Raw genomic sequence first — 21,614 nt, 5'->3', positions numbered from 1 at the left:
TCTCAAAAAACAGAGGAAGTCAGGTACTGTTTTGCTTCTCTGGGAGAAAAGAGGGAAAAGGAAGGACATTTGGAAAAAGTAATAGGTGTAAATGTGACTTAGAAAGGAAGTGAATAAATAATAGAAATGAATAAAAGTGGGCAAAAAATAAAACTACATACACACATATATAGACACACACACACATACACACACACACACACACACACACACAGAGAGAGAGAGAGAGAGAGAGAGAGAGAGAGAGAGAAATATATACTCAACCCACACCTATGACCTCAGAACTATGGTAATTTCTGCAGTAGATGGATGGAAACACATAACTCTGGTGGTAGGGATGGTATGGAATTAGATCTCTATTATCCTATAATTTTGTAGCACACTATTAAGTCACTAATAAAACATCAAATTAAAAGGAATCAGGAAAAGAAGCCAGACCAAGTAAGACAAGGGCCTGGCCCAGGTGTGAGCCCCCACACCAAACAGGGATGCTTGGCACTAAGGGAAATTCAGGTGCTGTGGTATCTTTTCTCCTCCTTCACCACCTCCTCCTTCTCATTCCTCTCTCTCTCTCTCTCTGTCTCTCTCTCTCCCTCTCTGAAAAACTTGGTCCTGGGCAATGAAATTGTGCATGCCTTAGTCCTGGTTCCAAAAAGCTAAAGTCATGGAGAACATGGAGAGAAATGGTGAAAGTAGCATAGTGGTTCCCATTCTAGACTCTTTTCTTCAGTCTTTTTTCCACCAAAGCCATCCTTAAGTCCAAAGATACCTTTCCCAGCCACTAGAATTCAGCTGTTTGTTTGCTTGTCTGTCTGTCTGTTTGATTGTTTTACCAGGGCACCAATCAGCAATGGCTAAGGATTGAACCTGTGACCTTGGAGACTCAGGCATGGGGTGTTTTTGGTATTACTATTAAGCTGTCTCCTTTGCCTCCCCGCCCAAAGATGTCATTTGATTGGATGCTGGGTGTATCCAGAGTTCCATAAGGAAATTCCCTCCCACAACCGGACTCAGGAAGTTTCTCATCTCCTGGCAAATAGAAACCTGGTTCTAGCACTGAGTATCTATGGATCAGTGTTTGTGTTCCATCCTGATTATCTTCTTACGATAAATTCTTAGAAACATAAGGCTGGGAGGGATAGCACAGGGATTCTACACAAATACTTTCCTGCCTGAGGCTCTGAGGTCACAGGTTCAACCCCCAATCACACCATAAACCAGAGCTAAGCAGTGTTGAAGGGGAGATAGAAAGAGAGAAAAGAAAGAAGGAAGAAAGAGAGAGAGAGAGACAGAGAGAGAGAGACACAGAGAGAAAGAAATGAAGGAAGGAAGGAAGAAATAAAAGGAGAAAGGAGAAGAAAGATCCTGCAGGTGTGGAGGGGAGGCAAACGTTAGAAGCTGTACTCCAGTGTCTCTCTTCTGTCTGACTCTCTCTACCTCTGAACCTGTATCTAAAAGAAAAACAGTTGTGGAGAGAGGCAGGCAGTGGTGCCCCTGGTTTAGCACACACTGCAGTGTGCAAGGTTCTGGGTTCAAGCCCCTGGTCCCCACCTGCAGGGGCAAAACATCACAAGTACTGAAGTAAAGCTGCATGTGTGTCTCTGTCTCTTTCCTTCTCTATCTCCCTCTCCCCTTTCAATTTCTCTCTGTCTCTATCCAGCAATAAATAAAAAAATGAAGTTATAAATTACAAAAAGGAAGAAAAACAATTGATTGCTGGAACCAGCAGTTTTGTTGTGCAGGAACCGAGCTCCGAAACCAATGCTGTGTCAAAATTTAAACAAAGAAACAAATAACTGAGCTGGCTTGGAGGTGCAGAGTAGCCCCCTAGGCTGGAAGCTTAGCCCCCAGGCCCCTTCAGCACAGATCATCACCTCCCAACCCCACATCCATCCTTCCCACTGGGCTGCCATCCTGAATAGTCTGTCAGTCTGTCTGTCTGCCCCAGGAGCTGCTGGGTGACCCCCTGTACATAGCCTGTGGCAGGAGCATGTACATGGGGAAGATTAGGATTAAGACCAGATGCTGGACGAGTTCATGGATGCAGTCACCCACAAGTGAGAGACACAAGCCCCTGTGATGTTGTGGGGCAGGAAGGGGCTCTGAGAACAAACTGAGGTGGGGGAGTGCTCAGGGGGGATGAGGAATGGAGACTGCCTCACCTTTGAACTCAGGGACAATCAGGGCCATCAATGGTGAGTGTGTGTGGGGTTTGGAGGTGAGTGGTTACTGAAACACATGGGGGAGGGAACCCAGCATCTAAAGTCCAAAGAGGGAAACCTCCAGGCCTGAGCTGTTCTGACTGGAGGCAGGCTATAGGATGTTATGAGTGGAGGGGAAATGTGTCCTTCCCACAGAAGGTTCTAGCATTTAGGATACCTCACCCCTACCTGGGGCCAGGTTGAGTAAGTGAGCAGGTCCTGTGGATGCTGGCTGTAAGATTAATGAGGGGACATCTCTGCCCTGGAATGATGGTGCCCTCACTTTGCGGAGAACTGCCCAGGGAAGTCCAGCTAAGGCCAGTGAGTTGCTCACTCTGTCTTGCCCCAAATCCCATCAACCAGCTACACACACATACTTGGAACCAAAAAGAAAGATCCAGAAAAAGGAGCTGAAAATGTACCTGAAGGGACGAGTATGCTGAAGAGGACACATGAGGCTGAGGCTCAAAGGGGCAGGAGTGTGGTGGATGTGTGGAGAAGAGCCAGAGGGATGTCATCCAGAAATGCCCACAGAGGTTGTCCTCTGGCCTAAATAAGCCAGCGCTGCCCACAGTGCTCTGGCTTCTCTTGGAGCAGAGCCCCCCGACACAGGATGAGGAACTGAATGAACTGCGTGTCTCAGTGGCTCTTCAGGGACTCTTCAAGGAGCTGGGAGTAGCTGAAAGTGCTGGGTTCAAATCCCAGCACCACATGGGTGCATCCCAACACCAGGGGAATTTTATGCCTGGTGGACCAGTGCTGTTTCTTTCTGTTTTATGCCTGACCCCCAACAAAAAACAGGGAGCAACAAGGCACTATGGGGCTTGTCTGGTAGAGTGCGTATGTTATAAGGCCAGAGGACCCTGGTTTGAATCCCAAGCCACTATCTGTGAGCACCTGCAGGGGGGACACTTCCTGTGCAGAGGAGCAGTGCTGTGGAGGTGTCTCCCCTTCTCTAGCTCTCTATCCCTTTCGGTATGTCACCCTTTCAACTCATTGCTGGGGCTCAGTGCCTGCACAGCTCCATAGCTCCCAGAAGCCATTTATTTTTCTTTCCTCTAGATAAAGGGTGAGTGACAGAGAGATAGAGAGGAGAGACACAGAGAGGAGAAGAGAAATCACAGCGCTGGTCCATTACTTGTGAAGCCACTCCCCCCTCCACTGGTGCCCCCATGTTGTGGCTGAGGTTCAAACCCAGGACCTCTTGCATAGTAGCATATACGCTCACTGACTTCTCCACTCAGATACGGAATCCACTGCCATGTCCAGTTTGAGGGCATCACCAATGCCAATGCCTACCTTCTGCTAAACAAGTACTGAAACAAGTACTGCATGTTAAATGATGACATGCAAGGTAGGTTCTGCCTTGGGACTGAGTATCTAGGACTGACTCCCTCACACAGGACCACCTGCTGCCAGCGTGCTACTGGGGCTCCACTGCCTCATGGCTCAGGTTTCACTGTGACCTGGGAGAGAGTTCTGGGGCTTTGCTAAACCACTGCTCCCTGGTCTAGACCTTGGAGACCATGGCTGCATCCAGGGAGATGAGTATTACATGACTGCATATATCTGTGACTGTGTACAAGGTCGCAGGGTCTAGCCTCTGGACACCACATGGGATAACCTACAAGAGGGAAGCTTCATGAGCAATGGAGCAGTGTTATGGTGTCTCTCCTCTTTCTATCTCTCTCACTCTTAATCTCTCTGTCTCTTGATGTCTATCATATATATATATATGTATATATATATATATATAGTAGGTATTGAGCCCTATCAAGAACACTGGTGGCAAAAAATGCAATGAAACATGTAAAGGGCATTCTAAATAATGCAACCAGCAAGTGCAAACTGGACTAGGACAGAGCACCTTTGTGAGCCACAGTTTCAGCCTCTCTCCACAAGAAGTAGCTAACAAAGACCTGAGGCAGATACAGTAAATGTTTAAAATGCTAATATATGGGGATCATATGGTGGCATGGCTAGTAGATCATACAGGTTATCATGCTCAAGGACCCAAGTTCAAGCCCCCAGTCCTCATCTGCTGCAGGAAGCTTCATGAGTACTAAAGCAGTATGGCAGATGTCTCTCTCTCTCTCTCTCTCTCTCTCTCTCTCTCTCTCTCTCAACCAGATGTCCTTCATGTTTACATTTACAGGGAATGATGAAGTGTGAGTAGTGGGTCCCCTTTCTGGTGGCCTTGAAGACCACAGGGGACGGGAGGGGCTGCTAGCAGACACTGTCAAGCACGTTCTGCATTGGAAGTGCCCAGGAGGGTCCAGACTGTGTCCAGGGGCCCTCAACAGTGGGGACTAGAAAGCTGTCCCCACAGCCAACACATGGGCCTGTGACTGCAGATAGAGGACACCCCACAGGGAAAGGACTCTCTGGGGAACAGTCCTGCTCACTGCCAGCCCAGTGTAAGAGCATGCTGCACCTGCTGCCCCTGCCTTTCCCTCTGGCTCTGGCAGAGCTGCTGTCATGCTGAGTCAGAGCAGGCCAAGTAAAGCAGTCCAGGGGTTGGGGTTGGGAGGTGGGGTGGGTGCCTGGGTCCTGCATCCTTGGGTAGACTCTCTTCAGAATTTAGGAGGAAATACGTGGCTACGACTCTGGGAACTATTGCTGGTCTGTCTGAGACCAGGAATGTCCCAGAAGACACCAAAAAGGAGGTGGTGATAAGAGAGTCCTTGCTGGAGTCCAGCAACTCCACACTAGGCTGGGGAGAGGGAAGCCCACCTGGTCTTCCCTGGTTTTGCCCTGGTCCCTGTGTCCATGGGGGTAGATGGGAGTGAGGGCACACCCGGTCCCATCACTTTTATGCCTCCCAGTGGCCACTTGTGGCTTCCATTAAGTGACCCAACTTAATGACACGGAGCTGACAATGGGCCCACAGGGACAGCTGGCCAGTCACTATGGCTAGCATCCAACAAGCCCACCTTCTACAATAAATGGTTAAACTGGAGGCCACATTGGCCCACTATTCAGCCCTCATTCCCTAGTTGGTCTGAAGGGTTTGTCAGGTGACCAAGAATCTGGGGCTTAGCATCCTGAAAAGACATTGCAGTTGTTTTGCAAAAAGGCTTTCACTCCTGAGCCTCTGAGGTACAGGTAGAATCCCAGCAGAACCATAAGTTTGAACTGAGCAGTGCTTTGTTTAAAAAATAAATGGATAAATAATGAAATCCCTCTTGAATATACATATTTGAAATACACACATACAGATATATGAAGTATTGGGGCCTGGGTGGTGGTGTACCTCGTTAAGGGCTTTATTATCATGCGCAAGGACCCAAGTTCAAGTCCTCAATCTGTTGCTACCTGCAAGGGGAAAGCTTCGTAGGTGGTGAAGCAGTGCTGGAGGTTCTCTCTACCTCCCCCCTCTCAGTTTCTCTCTGCTCTACCAGATAAAATAAATAAAGTAAATAAAAAATAAATGTTAGCAAGAAAGATAGACTACATATATATGAAATAAATATACATATTTGAAAGAAACATGGTTAAGGTGGGAGGCTTTGAAGGAGACAGGCACAACAGCTCATTCAGATAGTGCACTCCTTTCTCCTGTGCACAACCCAGGTTTGAGCCCAGCCCCCACACACTGGAGGTGCTATGGTCTCTCTCTCTCTCTCTCTCTTTGTCACCAGGGTTATCACTGGGGTTCAGTGTCTGCCTGACTCCACTACTCCCAATGACCATTTTTTGCCTTGAGATGGAGAATGAAAGACTTCAAGGGAAGGAGAGATACCACAGTACTGTTCCACCACTTGAGAAGCCCCCACCCCTCTGCAGAAGCTCCCTTAGGGTGGCTGGGGGACTTGAACCCAGGACCTTATATATGGTAATGTGTACACTCTACAGGGTGAGCCAACTTCTGATCCCCCCTTTCTAAGTCCTTAATATGTCACCCAAGAGCCACCCCCAACCCCCATGAAAGTCAATGTTGGAGAAAAAAACAAACCTTCTGTTGTAGAGCTCAAGACTTGTTGTTCAGCCTTTGAGGTTCTGGGCTGAACTGTGTGTTGTGGGGGGAGTAACTTTTTCCTCCAAAGGGAGCTTCCAATGGCACCCCAGGGAGAACACCCAAAGCCAGCAAGGCAGCCAAGGTGTTGGGGGGCTCAGGAAGCCACATACACTGCTGGGGTAGAGAGTACCAATGTTCAAAGGTCAAGGTGCTGCTCAGAGGTCTAGGAAAAGTATATTTGGTGACCTGGGGGAGCAAACTGTGTGCAGTAGAGCAGGAAGCAAGGTGGCAGTGGATACTATCAAGGTTAATCAGATTCCAGCCACCAGAGAGAACATTCCACTCCCAGGACCAAGGCCCAGCCTTGAGGCTGTTCTGCTGATGGTCTTTGAGCCATCTGCTGGTCAGAGCACAATCCCTCCTCTGAGAGGCAGAAGGCTGCGCTGAAATAGGTTCCCAGGCTGAGGAAACCCTGGAATTCTTCTAGGGAAGATTTACAGGCGCTCAAAAATCATCAGGTTGGCAGAAACACATCTTTATACTCCAAGAAATTAATATTAAAGACGGTTGGCGGGAAATACCTATTCAAAAAGGGGACCAGAGACTTCTTTGCTGGATTTCGAGGGCCTCTCGTCATTCAGGGAAAGATATCTATCTTTTGTGTCATAAGATCTGTGAGTTCAGATTTGTGACTCCCTGACTTGGCCTTGGAAGTTTCTTTGAGTTGAATATGATTTCATGAGCCCAAGAGACCTCCTACTACTAGGCCCCCAGACAATATACATGCGATGCAAACCAAGCTGTAAATTCATGTTCAAATCTATTCTCCCCTGTCTGCAGTAGTGTTAGGCCCTGGTGATCCACTAGGCATAAAATGTAGGCCAAAGACTGTGCTTGAGTCCCCACACAGCAAATCAATATAAAGGGCTGGTGTGTGTGTTTGGAGGGTAGGATGTTGGGAGAAAGAAAATCAGCATCCCTTGACCCTGATTTCCTACCTCTCCCCAAAGAGCCTCTCTTCCCTTCTGGTTCCCATTCATTGGCTTTAACATCCACAAGATTATCATTATTTGATCTGGTCCATTCCTGTGTTTGCTTCTGAGTGGGAGGGCTACACAGCAGCTTCTGTCTTTACATAACAGACTGCTACTTAGGTCTTCCTCGGTCTCTCTGGGAGCCAGCTGGACATATGGGGCACCCCCTACCCCCACCAAGTAGCTGAGCCCACTCTGCTCTGTCACAGGCACAGCCTCCCTGGCAGTGGCTGGGATCCTTGTGGCTCTGTGGGTCACCAGAAGCCGGCCGGCTCTCTAGCCATGTGTTCATCTTCCGCTGGGGAGGTAGGTACTGCCAGGAAATGGAGAAGCCTAGAGGCAGCCTGGCACAATGCCTCATCTGGACACTGCACTCCTTTGCCATGTGCACGGGCACTGCATTGGAGGAACCTCCAGACCTGTGGGCTTTTTGCATCCTCCCTCATTTGAGGATCCCTGCGTCCCCCAGGTGTGGAGGGAGGAGGGCTGGCTGCTACCTCCCTGGGTCTGAGCCTGTACTGTGTGGCACCCCCAGGCTGCCCTGGGCATCACTCACCTCCTGGTCATGGCCCTGGAGCAGGAAGGCATCCCTGCGGCTGAGGCCACCAAGAAGATCTGGATGGTGGACTCCAGGGGACTCATTGTCAAGGTGGGTTGGCCTGGGGGCAAGACATGGGGTATCTTACAGTAGCTGGAGATGGGGTGCTCATCTGTGAGGAGGCAAGTCTGGCAGGCAGGAGAGAGAGGAGGAGGAGGAGGGCAGGGCCTGCTCTTTATTTGGATTGATGGCTTGATTGATTTTGCCACCAGGGTTACCATTGGGGCTCAGTTCCTACACTGCTTCATTAGTTCTGGCTGCTTTTTTATGTAGAGAGGAAGAGATAGAGAGAAACAGAAAGGGGAAAAAGGAGAGAGAAACAGAGAGAAATGTAATTACCCTGCAGCACAGAGTGACCCCACTCAGATGTCACTTAGAGCCTGAACTCAAGCCCCAGATTCCACTAGCTTAGAAAACTGGGGAGAGGGACCCACAAAACTGTTCAAAGGTCAGAGCTGAAAATGTAAATACCGGGGCTAGGAGGTGGCACATCTGGTAGAGTGTTGGGACTATGTGTAAACCTGATAGAGCTTAGGGAGAACCACCCCTGTCCTTGGATGGAGGTCTGAGAAGATAACCTCTTGGTAAGTCTCTCTCAACTGAGATGAGCAAAAGGGGGGAAACTCAGACTTAGTTCTTTCCTTCTTGACTCTCAGGCCCACAGAAACCCCAATACTACCCTCTATTAACTGCAGGCCACATGGCTGCAGATTCACTTATTCAATGTTACCTTCTGATCACAGAAGAACACACTTCATCACACACCTCAGACCCCAGACAAGAGAAATTCCAAACTATATGGCTTTTTGATATCCATCTTCTCTCTGTCTCACCCTTCTGGTTTAACCCCTATGCTTCTCTCAAATACCCTTAGATTATTAAGTTGCTGCATCATGGAGAATAACTGTCTTGTATCTCATCAATTCCTGTGATACCAGCCCCCTACGATAGGGCCAAGCCGGCCTTTAAGAAACCTGTAATTTCTGACATATTTCAATAATTCCCTTTGTTTGGTTTTCTATTTAACTCATGTCCACCTTGCTAATAAACGAGTTATGAGCACGCTGGAGAGCTCCCTGGTGTCTTTTACTTCATGTCACCCCTGTCGTGAGCGAGAAAGAACTGGTCCGTTACCTTTCCCCCCCGCCAGAGACGCGACAGTAGAGCACCCTGCCAGAGACGCGACAGTAGAGCACACACGTTCCCATTTGTGAGAACCTGGGTTCAAGTGCCTGGTCCTGACCTGCAAATGAAAAATTTCCCGAATAGCAGAACAGGCTTAAGATGTCTCTCCTTACTCCCTTTCTGTCACTCTCTGTCTCTATAAAAGAAGGGGAGAAAAAAGAAAAGTAAAGAAAAGGAGAAGAGGGGAGAAGGAAAGAAAGGAAAAAGGAAATAGAGACCACCAAGAGTAGTGGAGTTATGTAAGTACTGAGCCTGGGCAATAACAATGCTGGGTATAATAATAATAATAATAATAATAATAATAACATTAAAGTATAAGAACCATGGACACCTGCATCCAAGAGCCATATATTTCAGTGGGCGGGGTGTGTGCCTTGCCATGCACTTGAATCACATTCAAACCCTAGCACCACATGGGAGGGTGTCGCTGTACTGAGAGCTTTGGTGCTGTGATGGCTCCCCTTCCATGTGTGTGTGTGTGTGTGTGTGTGTGTGTGTGTGTGTGTGTGTGTGTGTGAATTTCTCTCTCTCTCTTTCTCTATTTCTCTCTCTCAGAAAGAAGTACAGAGTACTCTCTGTGGCTCAAATGCAGCAACTCTCCCCAGGTTCCTCACAGCTACACCCTTTCTTTCTGTCTTTGCAGGGGAGGAGCCATCTGAGCCCTGAAAAAGAGACTTTTGCCCAGGACTGTGCTGAGATGGGCTCCTTGGAGGAGGTGGTGCAGCAGGTGAAGCCCATAACCATCATAGGTAGGAGGGTCGGCCAGGCTCGGAGGTATTGAGACTCCATGCTGGCAAAGCTCTCTCTGCTCAGGCCACAGCTTTTGTTGAGCAGCTACAGGGTAAAAGTCTTGGGACTATGGGGACAGCAGGAGCCCTCCTGGCAGAGTACACATGTGACCAGACTTGAAGGCCTGAGTTCAAGTCCCATGTCACCAAAGGGAGCTGCTACAGGAGGGGAGCTTCTCAAAGGTGGAGCTATTCTGCAGTGCCCCCCTTCCCTCTGTGTTTCTCTTTGGAGGAAATAGGGGAAAGGGGGCCACTGGGAGCGGTGGAGCTGTGCAGACATAGAGTCCCAACAAGAACCCTGATGGCAAAAAATAAAATAAAATAAAATAAAATATTATAGTATTATAGGATTGGACTGAGAAGAGAGAGTTTGAGTCACCTGACCCTGGGTTCAAGCCCTGGTATCCTGCCACCAGGAGAGCTCCATGGATAATAGGGTGATGCCATGGTGTCTTTATCTCTCTGTCTTTCTCACCTCTCTCTCAGATATTACATGGAGGGGATTGACTGGGGTGTAGGTGGTATCGCATGTGACAGTGTTCCCCACCCTGTTCCAAAGCCAGAGCACTGAGGCTTCCAGAAGGGCTCAGATACCTTCCATGCCTGAGGCTCTGAGGTCCCAGGGTCAAGCCTGGTGTCACCAGAAGCCGTAGTAGTAGCAGTAGCAGTAGCATTAGCAATAGCAGTAGCAATAGTAGTAATTAACACATTTAGCTATACTGGCCAAGATCAAATAATCTAGCTGTGACTCCTCCCTCGTGTGCCGGCTCCCAGGTGTGGCAGTCATGGCTGGTGCCTTCACAGAGCAACTCCTCAGGGACACGGCCTCCTTCCACGAGCGTCCCATCATCTTCGCCCTGAGCAACCCCACCAGCAGGGCCAAGTGCACAGCTGAGCAGTGCTACCATGCCACCCAGGTCAGCAGGCCCTTACCAGGTGGGCAGACGAGCTCTCCAGGGGAAGATGACGATGGGGCCTGGGAGCCTGGAGGAGCCATGGACATGGCCCAAGAGCAGTGGGGCTGGCAGGCAAGTGGGTGGGTGTCCAAGTGGACAGGTGAATGGGCAGGCAGGTGGGCAGCTGGAGGGCAGGTAGGTGGGCAGGCTGAGATAGGCAGGTTCTAGGACCTAGCAAGGGGCTCCCAGCTCTGTCCCCCTAGCCCCACCCCATTGCTGGGGCATCTTTTCCAGCAGCAGCCCCTTTGAGTGCATGACCCTGGAAGATGGCCACACCTTGATGCCTGGGCAGGGCAACAACGCTTACGTGTTCCCAGGGTTGGCATTGGGTGTCATCGCAGGTGATGTGTGGAACATCCCTGATGAGCTCTTCCTCCTCACTGCAGAGGTAGGCCACCTGCTGGGGAAGCCCACAGAAACTTTCCAGAAGCAAAGGTAGGGTGCATGTCTGAGTATCTGTCCCAACTCAGAAAAAGGGGGTGGATACCCCTCCAGGTAAAGTGTGGACATGAAGGTCCTTTCTGTTCTTGTCACCAGCTTCAGCACATTGGGCTAACTTTTTCAGATAAAGGAGGGAGAGGGGAGAGGCCCCATAGCCCCAAAGCTTCCCCTTTCCCCCGTGCTGTGGGAGCTGGGCCTGGACTGGGTTTCACATCTGGGAAAGCCCCTATGTTCCCAGGTGAGTTAACTCCCGGCCCTGATATAGTCACTGTAGTTTGTGTGTTGGTTTGAATTGATTTGCTCATTATGGAACACTGCTCAGCTTTGGTTGATGGTGGTGGGCAGGGATGGAACCTGGGATCTCAGAGCCTCAGGCAGGAAAGTCTTTTGAAGCACTATGCTTGCTGTCTCCTTGGCCCCAGAAGATTTTTTTCCCACTTTTTAAAATTTCTGATTAATAGTAAATTATAAGATTTTACAGTGTATAGTTTCACACCACGCTCATCACCAAAGTTCTGTATCCCCACCCTTCCACCTCCCAAAGATAACCACCATAGTTCTCACAAGTCTTACAAAATCTGCTGCTTCAGGTGCTGCTTCTCCTCCTACTACTATTCCTCCTCCTCTTTCTTATCCTCCTCCTCTTTTCAAGTTCATCTGTACCCACTCTCTAGATTTCACTTATGAGGGAAACCATCTGATAGATATCTTCTATCTTATTTATTTCACTAAGCATAATCACCTCTAATTCCATCCATGTTGTCCCAAAGGTCATAATGTCAAGTTTTTTTTTGGTCATAGAGTAGTATTCCATGGAATATATATCTTGGAACTTGCTCAGTCCACCATTTCTTGATGGGCATTTAGTCTGCTTCCATTCTTAGAAGACTTTGCACTGGACGTGCTTCATGGATTTTTTTTCTGGACAACTCTGGGCATTCATAAGACCAGCTATATTTGACTAAATATTTATTTTGATGGTGGGGGAGAGGAAGAGAGGGGGAGAGAGACTGCTCAGCTCTGGCACATGCAAGGCGCACCCTCAGGCTTGGGGGGCCTGTACTCAACTGCTGGAGTGTCTCCCTGTTGTAGTGAGTGATGCTGAGTGTTTCTGAGAGTTTATTCAGTGCCAACCTCCCCCAAACACTCCCCCCCCCCAGAAGCCAAGGCTCAGACTTTGCCTTTGTTCTGGAAATGGCCAAACTCAGCTTATTTCTCTCTTCCCACTCCCTCCTCCCCTTCCCAACCTCACCGACCCCCCCAAGAAATTTCCCAGGAGGTGTCTGAGCAGCACCTGTTGCAGGGGAGATTATATCCGCCCCTCAGCTCCATCAGAGATGTGTCTCTTCTTCTTCTTCTAGCGTTTGCCCTTCTTCTGTAATGAGTCAACAACGTCAGGTTGAGCCTGATGTAGAGTTTGGAGACCTCCTATGAATCTGTAGAGGTGGCAGTCATTGACTATGTGGGTCATAGTCTGTCTGTAGCCGCAGGGGCAGTTCGGGTCGTCTCTGGCTCCCCAGCAATGGAACATAGCGGCGCACTGGCCATGGCCTGTTCGATAGCAACTGAGGAGGGCCCAATCATAACATGCTAGGTCAAAGCCGGGTTGACACTTGCAGGGGTCTGTGATGAGGTGTTTGTTCTTTACCTCAGCTGACTGAAAACTCTGTTTCCAAGAGTCTGGAACAGAGAAGTTCAGTGTAGGCGTAGGGGACCAGATTGGGTGACGAGACGTCAAGCGTTGGACAGGGTGGGCGAAGATATCCCCGTATATTGGCAGGTCTGGTCGAGCATAGACGGGGGAAATGAACTTAGATGATGGCGCATCCCGATGAATATCTGGCGGGCCGATGTTGCTAAGAACTGGCAGCCATGGAACCAGGGTGGAACGGATGGTTCCAGAAATTATCCTCATGGAGGAATATAATTTGGAATCGACCAAATAGACATGGGGGCTACGGAACCATACTGGGGCACAGTATTCTGCAGTGGAATAGCATAATGCCAGAGATGATGATTGTAGTGTGGTAGCGCTCACGCCCCATGAGGAGCTGGCCAGTCTTGCAATGATGTTATTCCTTGCGCCCACCTTTGCTGCAGTTTTTATGAGATGTTTGTGAAATGACAGAGTGCGATCGAGAGTAACGCCAAGATAGACTGGCTGGGCTTCATGCCGGATTCTCGTATCGCCTAGCTGCACATTAAGCTCACTTGAAGCCGAGGCATGGTGTAGATGGAAAACAGATGATACCGTTTTTGCAGTGCTAGGGATTAGTCGCAATTTTTTACAGTAATCAGATATCAGAGACATGTCTTTCGTGAGTGTTTCCTCGAGGATGTCGAACTTGGATGCCTGAGTTGCACAGCAGATGTCATCGGCGTAGATAAACTTCCTTGAAGAAGTTTCTGGGAGGTCATTGATGTAAATTTTAAATAGCGTAGGAGCCAGAACAGAGCCCTGGGGGAGGCCACTTGAGACAAGCCTCCATCTGCTAGACTTGTCACCCAGATGCACCTGGAATCTTCTGTTTTGGAGAAGAAACGATATAATGTTGGCAACCCATGGAGGCAGGCATCTTGAGATCTTGACTAGGAGACCACGGTGCCAGACCGTGTCATAGGCTGCTGTGAGATCAACAAAGACAGCACCCGTCTTTAAATTCTTCTGGAATACATTTTCAATGTAAGTTGAGAGGGCCAGGGCTTGTTCGCAGGTAGATCTTTCTGGGCGGAAACCAGCTTAGGCAGGTGATAGGAATTTCTCTGTAAGGTGAGAAATACGTGACAGAAGCAGCCTCTCAAGGAGTTTGTAACACACAGAGAGGAGAGAAATTGGTCTATAGCTGGTGGCCAGTTTTGGGTCTTTCTTTGGTTTCAAAACCGCTATTTCCTTCGTACGACGCCAAACTTTGGTCATAGACTCAGATTCCAAGATGTGGGAGAGGAATGAAGTGAGCCACTTCTTTGCAGCGGGGCCCAGGTTAAGAATGAGTTCTGGGGTTATGTTATCATAGCCAGCAGCTGTTCCCGGTTTAACCCTCTTCAAAGCGTCTTCCAGTTCAGACAGTGTAAAGGGAGAGAGTTTTGGAGATGGACAAGATAACCGGAAGTGGGATGACCACTCATGGGAAATTTCTCTTTTCCAGACTGGGTTGATCTTAGCACGTCCAACTTGAGTTAGGTGACTGGCCACTGAGTTTGGAGATACGGGAGTCTGGGAGACTGGAGGGGGTTAGCTACTGGCACCCAGACTGTGAAGAAGCTTCCAGGCCTTCCTACTTGAGTGGGTGAAGTTCAGACTTTCCGTGAGTTGTTGCCCCTCAGCTATATCTGCCCCTCAGTTCCATCAGAGATGTGTCTCTGAGAATCGCCATCAAGGTGAGGACCTCTGCCCTGTGACACTGGCAGAGAGGCAAGTGGCCTTCTCTGTGGCTTGAGGGAGGAGGGGAGAATGGTGCAGAGGATGCTGGGAATGTGCTGCCTGGGCTAAACCCTCCTTGCTTCCTGTCAACCATGCTCTCACCCAGGGCTCCCACTTATGTTTGTGCACACACAGGTATGTGAAGACATGGCTGCACATGTGTATACATGTGCATCTTATGTATGCACATATGTGTGAATGCACACGTGTATACACAGAAGACTGTATGGAACCAGAAATGGAACCTGAGAGCCCAAGCCATAAACATAAATCAGAGGTGCCAGGTGGTGGCTCACCTCCTTTTGCTGCCTCCTTCCCAAAAATCCTTTGCTGTTTTTGTGCAATACATGAAACTCAGTTCAATTTTACTTGTTTTCCCTTTCTGTCCTTGACTGTTAAGATCAGCCTGTGAGTGACAACATCCATTATTCATCCTTCTATTTGGGGCTGATCTCACTTCACATGATTTCTTCAAGTTCCATCCACATGAGGCAAAGGAGATGACCTTGTCATTTTTAACAGCTGATCAGTGTCCCACCAGTGCTCCACTTTCTTAGCGACTCATCTGTCATTGGGCATCTGGTTGCTTTGAAACTTGGGTTGATACAAATAGTGCTGCTATGAAAATACCTGTAGTATTTATTTCCCAAGTCATTTTTAATATTTGTAATATTTATTGGATAGAATGCGAAATTGAGAGGGAAGAGGGAGATGGAGACAGAGAGACACCTGCAGCACTGCTCTATCACATGTGCAGCGTGTCCCCTGCAGATGGGGACTGGGAGCCTGAGCCCTGGTCACTGCACATTACAATGATTGCACTTTTACCTGGCCCCATATTACTGTTTGTGTTTTTTCATTTCCTAGAATTGAGGAGCTTCATAGTATATAGTCCTCCTAACTGTCCCTGCTCCCCTACCTGTTGCCCTCCTTAGGGGCACACTAAAGGCCCTTCATCCTTCATCCCCACCATCTCACAGGTCCTCACATATGCCTACAAGCACAACCTGGACACTTACTACCCAGAACCTTTGGACAAGGAGGTGTTTGTTTGCTCCCTGGTCTACACTCCTGACTATGACTCCTTCTCACTGGACAGCTATACCTGGCCTAAGGAAGCCATGAGTGGACAGATGGTCTGATGCCATTTCTGCAGGGCTGGGGGCAGGGGCAAGGGAGGGACACCCACAATACAGATGACCTCTGATGGCTGTTCTTATCACTGTCTATCCCTAAACTCTCTGTGCAAGAGCAGAAGCCCAGAGGCATCTTGTCCCACAGGCCCTAAATGCCCATATTTTTAGAACCTCCCTCCACATCTGGCTTAAGGATTTCTCCAGACTTCCTGTTGCCAGCCCTGAACCTAAGCTTGTGAGAAATCTAAAAGCCCCACCTGGACCTCGGCCCTGGCAGTGCCCATGACTGCTGGTGGGGAGAGAAGTGTGGTGTGGGGAGTCACTTGGCCAGGAGGAGAGTGGTTCAGGGCATGCAGCTAAGCAATGAGAGAGCAGAGTGGTGGAGCAGTAACTAAAATACACGAGTCACAAGCATGAGATCCTGAGTTTAATCCTTGACATCGAGTGTGCCAGTGATGTCACTGCATGACACAGGAAGCAGACACTCAGGAAACCCCTGCTGCCTGCTCTGCCTAGAGCCACACTGCCATCTGTCAGCCACAACAGGCCCCTTTGGCCCAGGTCTTAGTCTCTCCATATCTCCCAGTGTGCTGACACTCAGTGTAGTGTCCCCAAAGCATAGCTCTGTCCCATGACTCCTGGATTCGGGCTAAAGATTCATGGGGGTTGGGGGTTGTTCCAGAACATTCATTCCTTCAGAAAAGTCCAGGCTTGGGGAGGCATGATCAGATTCACAAGTAACTGTTCTGGAGGAGAGAGGCAGAACATAGCTCTTCATACTAAGGCCTTGGGTTCGAACCCCAGTACCACATGGGAGCACCATGAATGGTAAAAGGGTTGGGGAGCTTCATGGTCAGGGGAACAGTGCTAGGGTAACTTTAGTCTCTCTCCCCCTCTGGACACAGTAAAACATTTGAAGCTGGAGGCCTCTGAGCAATGGAGTTACACTAGCACAGGGCCTTGGGCTTCTTGCCTTTAGCTACAGAAAGCTGTTACAAGCAGGGACCCAGGAGGGGGCTGTGATAAAGCCTTGATATAGGAGGCCCAAAGTTGGAGACCTACCACTAAATGGGAGCACCCTGGACAAAGGCCAGTGGAGGGCTGGCAGAAAAGCTTCCCTGAACAGAGGCCTGCTTGGCCCTACACTTAGCCCTGGCTAGAGCCCAACCCCTACCACACTGGAGGAAGCTGCCCTGCTGGGGTCTTTCCTGCTCTCCCTCTGTCTGAAAGAATTGCCTGGAGTGCTGAAGCCCTGGATGGGGCTCCATGGATGGTGGGACAGTACTTTGATCTTGTCTTCTCTCTAAAAATACAGACTTACAGATTGTCCGGGAAGGTAGCTCAGTCACAATGAGCAGGCATGAGGCCCTTGGTTTCCTCCTGGAACAAGGCACCACATTAGATAAAAAAACTATGAACTAGAAAAATAGCTTAGTAGAACAGTGTGCTGCTTTGTCATGTGCATGGCCCTGGTTCAAACCTGACAACCACAGAATTGAGGGAAATTCAGTGCTGCTTCTGTCTCTCAAAAAGTCAGCCCATAGTGGTTAAGTCTTGATGAGAAAAAAAAAAGATTAAGAGCAAGCAGGCACATAGAAATGCTTTATTATTTTAACATAATTTCCAAGAGGAGGTTGTACTTTTTTAGAAAAGGACGGGGGTGACACACAAGGAGGGTACATGCACAAGCAGGAATACACCCCAGGCTAGGTGAGGCTGGGTGCCTCTTCCCCAGCTTCTTTGGCAGATGCTGTGGGGAGCATGGACTGGGTGCCAAGGGCATGAGAATGAAGACAGCACTGCACAGCTAGGGGGTAAGGCTGGGGTCCCCCTCCTCAGCTGCCCTGGAATTAAGTGATATGGGTGAGCTTGGAGGACAGGAGGCTGCACTGGTGGACAAGAGGGGTTGGAGTGGACTGAGGGGAACGGGTGGAGTGGGGGGAAGGAGTTTGGTGGAGTGAGGTGGAATGGGGACAGTTGGAGTGGGGGGAGAAAGGTGGATTTGAGAAGGGAGTGGGTTGGAGGAGGGGTAGAATGTTGGAGAGTGAGTGGAATGGGGGACACAGTAAAGTGGGGAGGGGTGATTTGGGGGAGGGTTAGAGTGGGGGAGAATGAGTGGAATGGGGGAGGGCATGAAGTGGGAAGGAGTGGGTTGTGGGAGGGATAAAGTGGGGGAGAGGGATTGGAATGGGAGAGGGTTGGAGTGGGGAGGGGGTGGGTTCAGGGAGGAGTAGAGTGAGGGGGTGTGGAATTTGAGTGGGGGAGGGGTGGGATGGGGATGGGCTGGAATAGAGGAATGGGGAGTCTTGAGGGGAGGGGTTTAGACTGGCAGATAGGGGAGTTTAGTGGGAAGGATGAGAGTGGTCTGGTGTGGGGTGGGGGTGGGGATAGATGCATAATCCAGAGTTAGGCTGGGAGCACCCTCTCCATCTGTCCTGGTATCAGGGCTGTGAGGTTGACAGTGGTGCTGGACTAGTCCCAGGGGATCTGGGGCCAAGAGAGGGATGGACTGGTGGGTGTAGGGAGTGAGGAGAGCTCACCACATTCAGTATGAAGCTGGGTTCCTTCTTCCCAGCTGCCCTGAGGGTGCACTGGGAGGGTGTAAGGAGGGTGTTTTGGGTTGGGGGTGCTGAAAGGGGTAGAGGCAGGTTGAGTGGTGGGGGTAGGGGGTGGGGGTGAGGGTTTGTTGAGTGGGGTGAATCCTCCCTCTACCCCCCAGTCCACCCCTAACCCCCAGGACCTGCTACCAGGACTACTGAGGAGGAGGCACCCAGCCTAACTGGCTGTGATGTTCAGTCTTGGTCCTCAATGCCCACCCCCCCACCACTCCACCCCTCCTCCACACTCAACACCCCTTCACCCCAACTACCCTCCTTTCACCACCACCCCATCTCCTGTCCACCTTCAACCCCATGGCCTTGGCTGCCAGGGAAGCTGGGTGCCTCCCAGCTGCTCTGGCAGCAGGTATTGTGGGCCTGAAGGTAGAAGGGAGATGGGGTGGTGGAAGGAGGGCAGGGGGTTGGAGGGGTTTTGAGTGGGGGGAGGGGTGCAGTGGTGGGGGCCGGGGTCAAAAACAGCACAGCACAGCCAGTGTTAGGGTGGGTGCCTTGTCCTCAGCTGTCCTGGTAGCAGGTGCTGTGGGGTTGTGGGTGGACTGGGGGGGGTGGGCAGAGGGTGGACTAATGGGAGATGGGGAGGAGGGGTTTGGTAAGAGAAGGAAGATAGACAGGTGGGGGGTGGAGGGAGGGTGGACTAATGGGAGTGGGAAGGGGGTCTAATGAGGAAGGGGAGAGCACTGGTGGGAGGAGGGGGTTGAAACATCAGTCAGGGTGAGGCTGGGTGTCTCCTTCCTGGCAGCAGGTACAGTGGGTGAGGATGGACAGGGAAGGTGGAGGGAGGAGGCTGGACTTAGAGAAGGGTTTCAAAAAGGGGAAGGTTGGTTGCACTGGTTAGGGCGGGGAAGCAATACACCAAAGCCAAATGGAGGTTGGGTGGCACTCCCCAGCCACTCTGGCAATGGGTAGCTTTACGGCTGAGAATGGACAGAATGTGGGGGTGTAGGGAGGGTAGAGTAATGGTTGGGTGCTTTGTAGGGGGGAATCCAGTGGGGGTGACCTGAATGGACTGGTGGGTCATAGTGGACTGGGAGGGGAGGGGTGCAGTAAGGGAGAGGTGTGGATTTGGAGAGAAGGGGGTAGACTGGGGGGGTAGAGTGAGGGTGAGGACAGCACAGCACAGCCAGTTTGGTGTGGGGTGAGGATGGACTGAGTCGGGTGGGTAGTGGACTCTTGAGTGGATGTGGACGTGGACTGGGGCAAGGGAGGTGGACTGCAGGGGAGGGTGGTGGATGAGGGGAGGGTGGTGGATAAGGGGAGGGCGGTGGATGGAGGACTGGGGTGGACTGCAGGGACGGTGGTGGATGAGGGGAGTGTGGTGGATAGGGAGATGGGAAACAGACTGCAGGGAGGATGGTTGGCTGGGGTAGGGTCAACTGGGGTATGAGGGGATGGCCAGAGAGGGATGAAGTAGACTGTGAGGAGAGGGGTTGTGTGTGGGGGGGGCGGGTTTGAGGGCAGCGCACCACAGCTCAGGTAAGGCTGGGTGCCTTCTCCTCTGCCACCCTGGCAGCAGGTGCTGTGAGGTTGAGGCTGGACTGATGTCAGGGGTGTGGGTGGAGGACAGCACTCCACCCTAGGGTGAGGCTACATAACTCCTCCCCACAGCTGTTACATTATGCTCTGGGTACAGGTTGACTGGGGGGGAGGCTGGGGGTGGTCAGGCACACATGGATTCACAAAGGGAGGGAGGACAGACACAGTCTCCTCCTCAAGCTCCTAGTTGGCATCCAGCTGGAGTCCCAAGACAACTGGGAGGCGAGGACTGGACTCTGGCTTCACATGATCATGGGAGACCCTGGCAAGTGTTTGTTATAGGGCCAGAAGTAGGTCTTGCCCTTGTTCGATGGGTCTCGCTGACACTGTTTGCAGCGTTTGTAGTCATTACACTGATCCAAAATAAATAGTTTGTCTGGGGCCCTGGAGGGGAGGAAGCACAGGTGATGGTGAGAAACCTTCCTCAAAACTGTGAAAAGGAGAAAAGGATTGCAACCCCTCCCCAGTACCTGCTCCCTTAGCCTTCAGCCTGCCCTTCTCCTCTCACTCACTGCCACAAATGATGAGCCTACCTGGGAGAGGGGGAGGAAATGCCTTCCACTAAAATCAAAACATCTCTAGAAGAGATTGTATCCCAGTGGTAAAAATAGCATGGCAGTTCTTCAATAGACTTGTATGTCTGAGGCTCTGAGGTCCCAGGTTCAATCCTCTGTATCATCATTATCCAGAGTGAAGGAGGAGTAGAGACAGGAAGAAGAGTAGCAGGAGAGGAAGTGGAGGAGTTATTCATGGGTTACCCAGGATAACAATTGGTTAATTGGCCATTTAGAATATTTGGGGCTACTGACAGTGCACTGTGGTTCTGCAAGTGACTTTCATTTTCTTTTATGTTCCAGTTTAATTCCCAGCTCCACTATAAGCCTGACCTAAGGTCAGGGGAAAAAAAAAAGTTCAGTATATTGAGGCTTTGATAGCATCTGAAGGGACAGGCTCCATCTGATTTGGCAAGTTTTTCACCTTCTCAGTCAGGCACATGTTAACTTTCTGCATTGACAAATGAAAATAAGACAAAAGATCATCACTCTTTCTCAGGCTAGCTGTCAACCTCCATGGCCCCGGGACTAGAGGCTCTGCACCTGGGTGGTGAGTAGAGAGAGAGGGCGGAGGAGAGGGGAAAGGCATCCTGTGGAAGGATGGTCTGGGCCTGTTCCCTGCTGGGTGTCTCACTTTGTATAGGACCCATTACCCATGACTCCATTCCTAACTGACTATTCATTTACCCATGATTCTTCAGCTCTATTCTTAGAACAGTCCATAAGCCAAGGATGTAGTCACTCTCCCTGCTTCAAACTTGTTATTTCCAAAGGGAAATATCCCACACTCTGTTCCTCACCCTGCACAAAAGAAAAAACAAAGCTTTCAGGGAGCCAGGCTGTAGCGCAGCGGGTTAAGCGCAGGTGGCGCTAAGCGCAAGGACCAGCATGAGGATCCCAGTTCGAGCCCCAGGCTCCCCATCTGCAGGGGAGTCGCTTCACAGGCGGTGAAGCAGATCTGCAGGTGTCTGTCTTTCTCTCCTCCTCTCTGTCTTCCCTTCTCTCTCCATTTCTCTCTGTCCTATCCAACAATGACAACATCAACTACAACAACAATAAAAAGACAACAAGGGACTGGGAGTATGGACCGACCAGTCAATGCCCATGTTCAGCGGGGAAACAATTACAGAAGCCAGACCTTCTACCTTGTGCAACCCTCAGTGACCCTGGGTCCATGCTCCCAGAGGGCTA

The 21,614-nt window shown here is 50.3% G+C and overlaps 1 pseudogene; it reads left to right on the top strand.

Moving 5' to 3' along the window:
- Positions 1–15,724, top strand: part of LOC132533978 (NADP-dependent malic enzyme, mitochondrial-like) — a 36,858-nt pseudogene extending 21,134 nt beyond the window's left edge.
- Positions 15,725–21,614: the final 5,890 nt, after the last annotated feature.

The sequence above is a fragment of the Erinaceus europaeus genome, chromosome 17, assembly GCF_950295315.1.
Source record: "Erinaceus europaeus chromosome 17, mEriEur2.1, whole genome shotgun sequence".
Classification (NCBI taxonomy): Eukaryota; Metazoa; Chordata; class Mammalia; order Eulipotyphla; family Erinaceidae; genus Erinaceus; species Erinaceus europaeus.
This window is presented reverse-complemented; position numbering and strand designations above follow the sequence as displayed.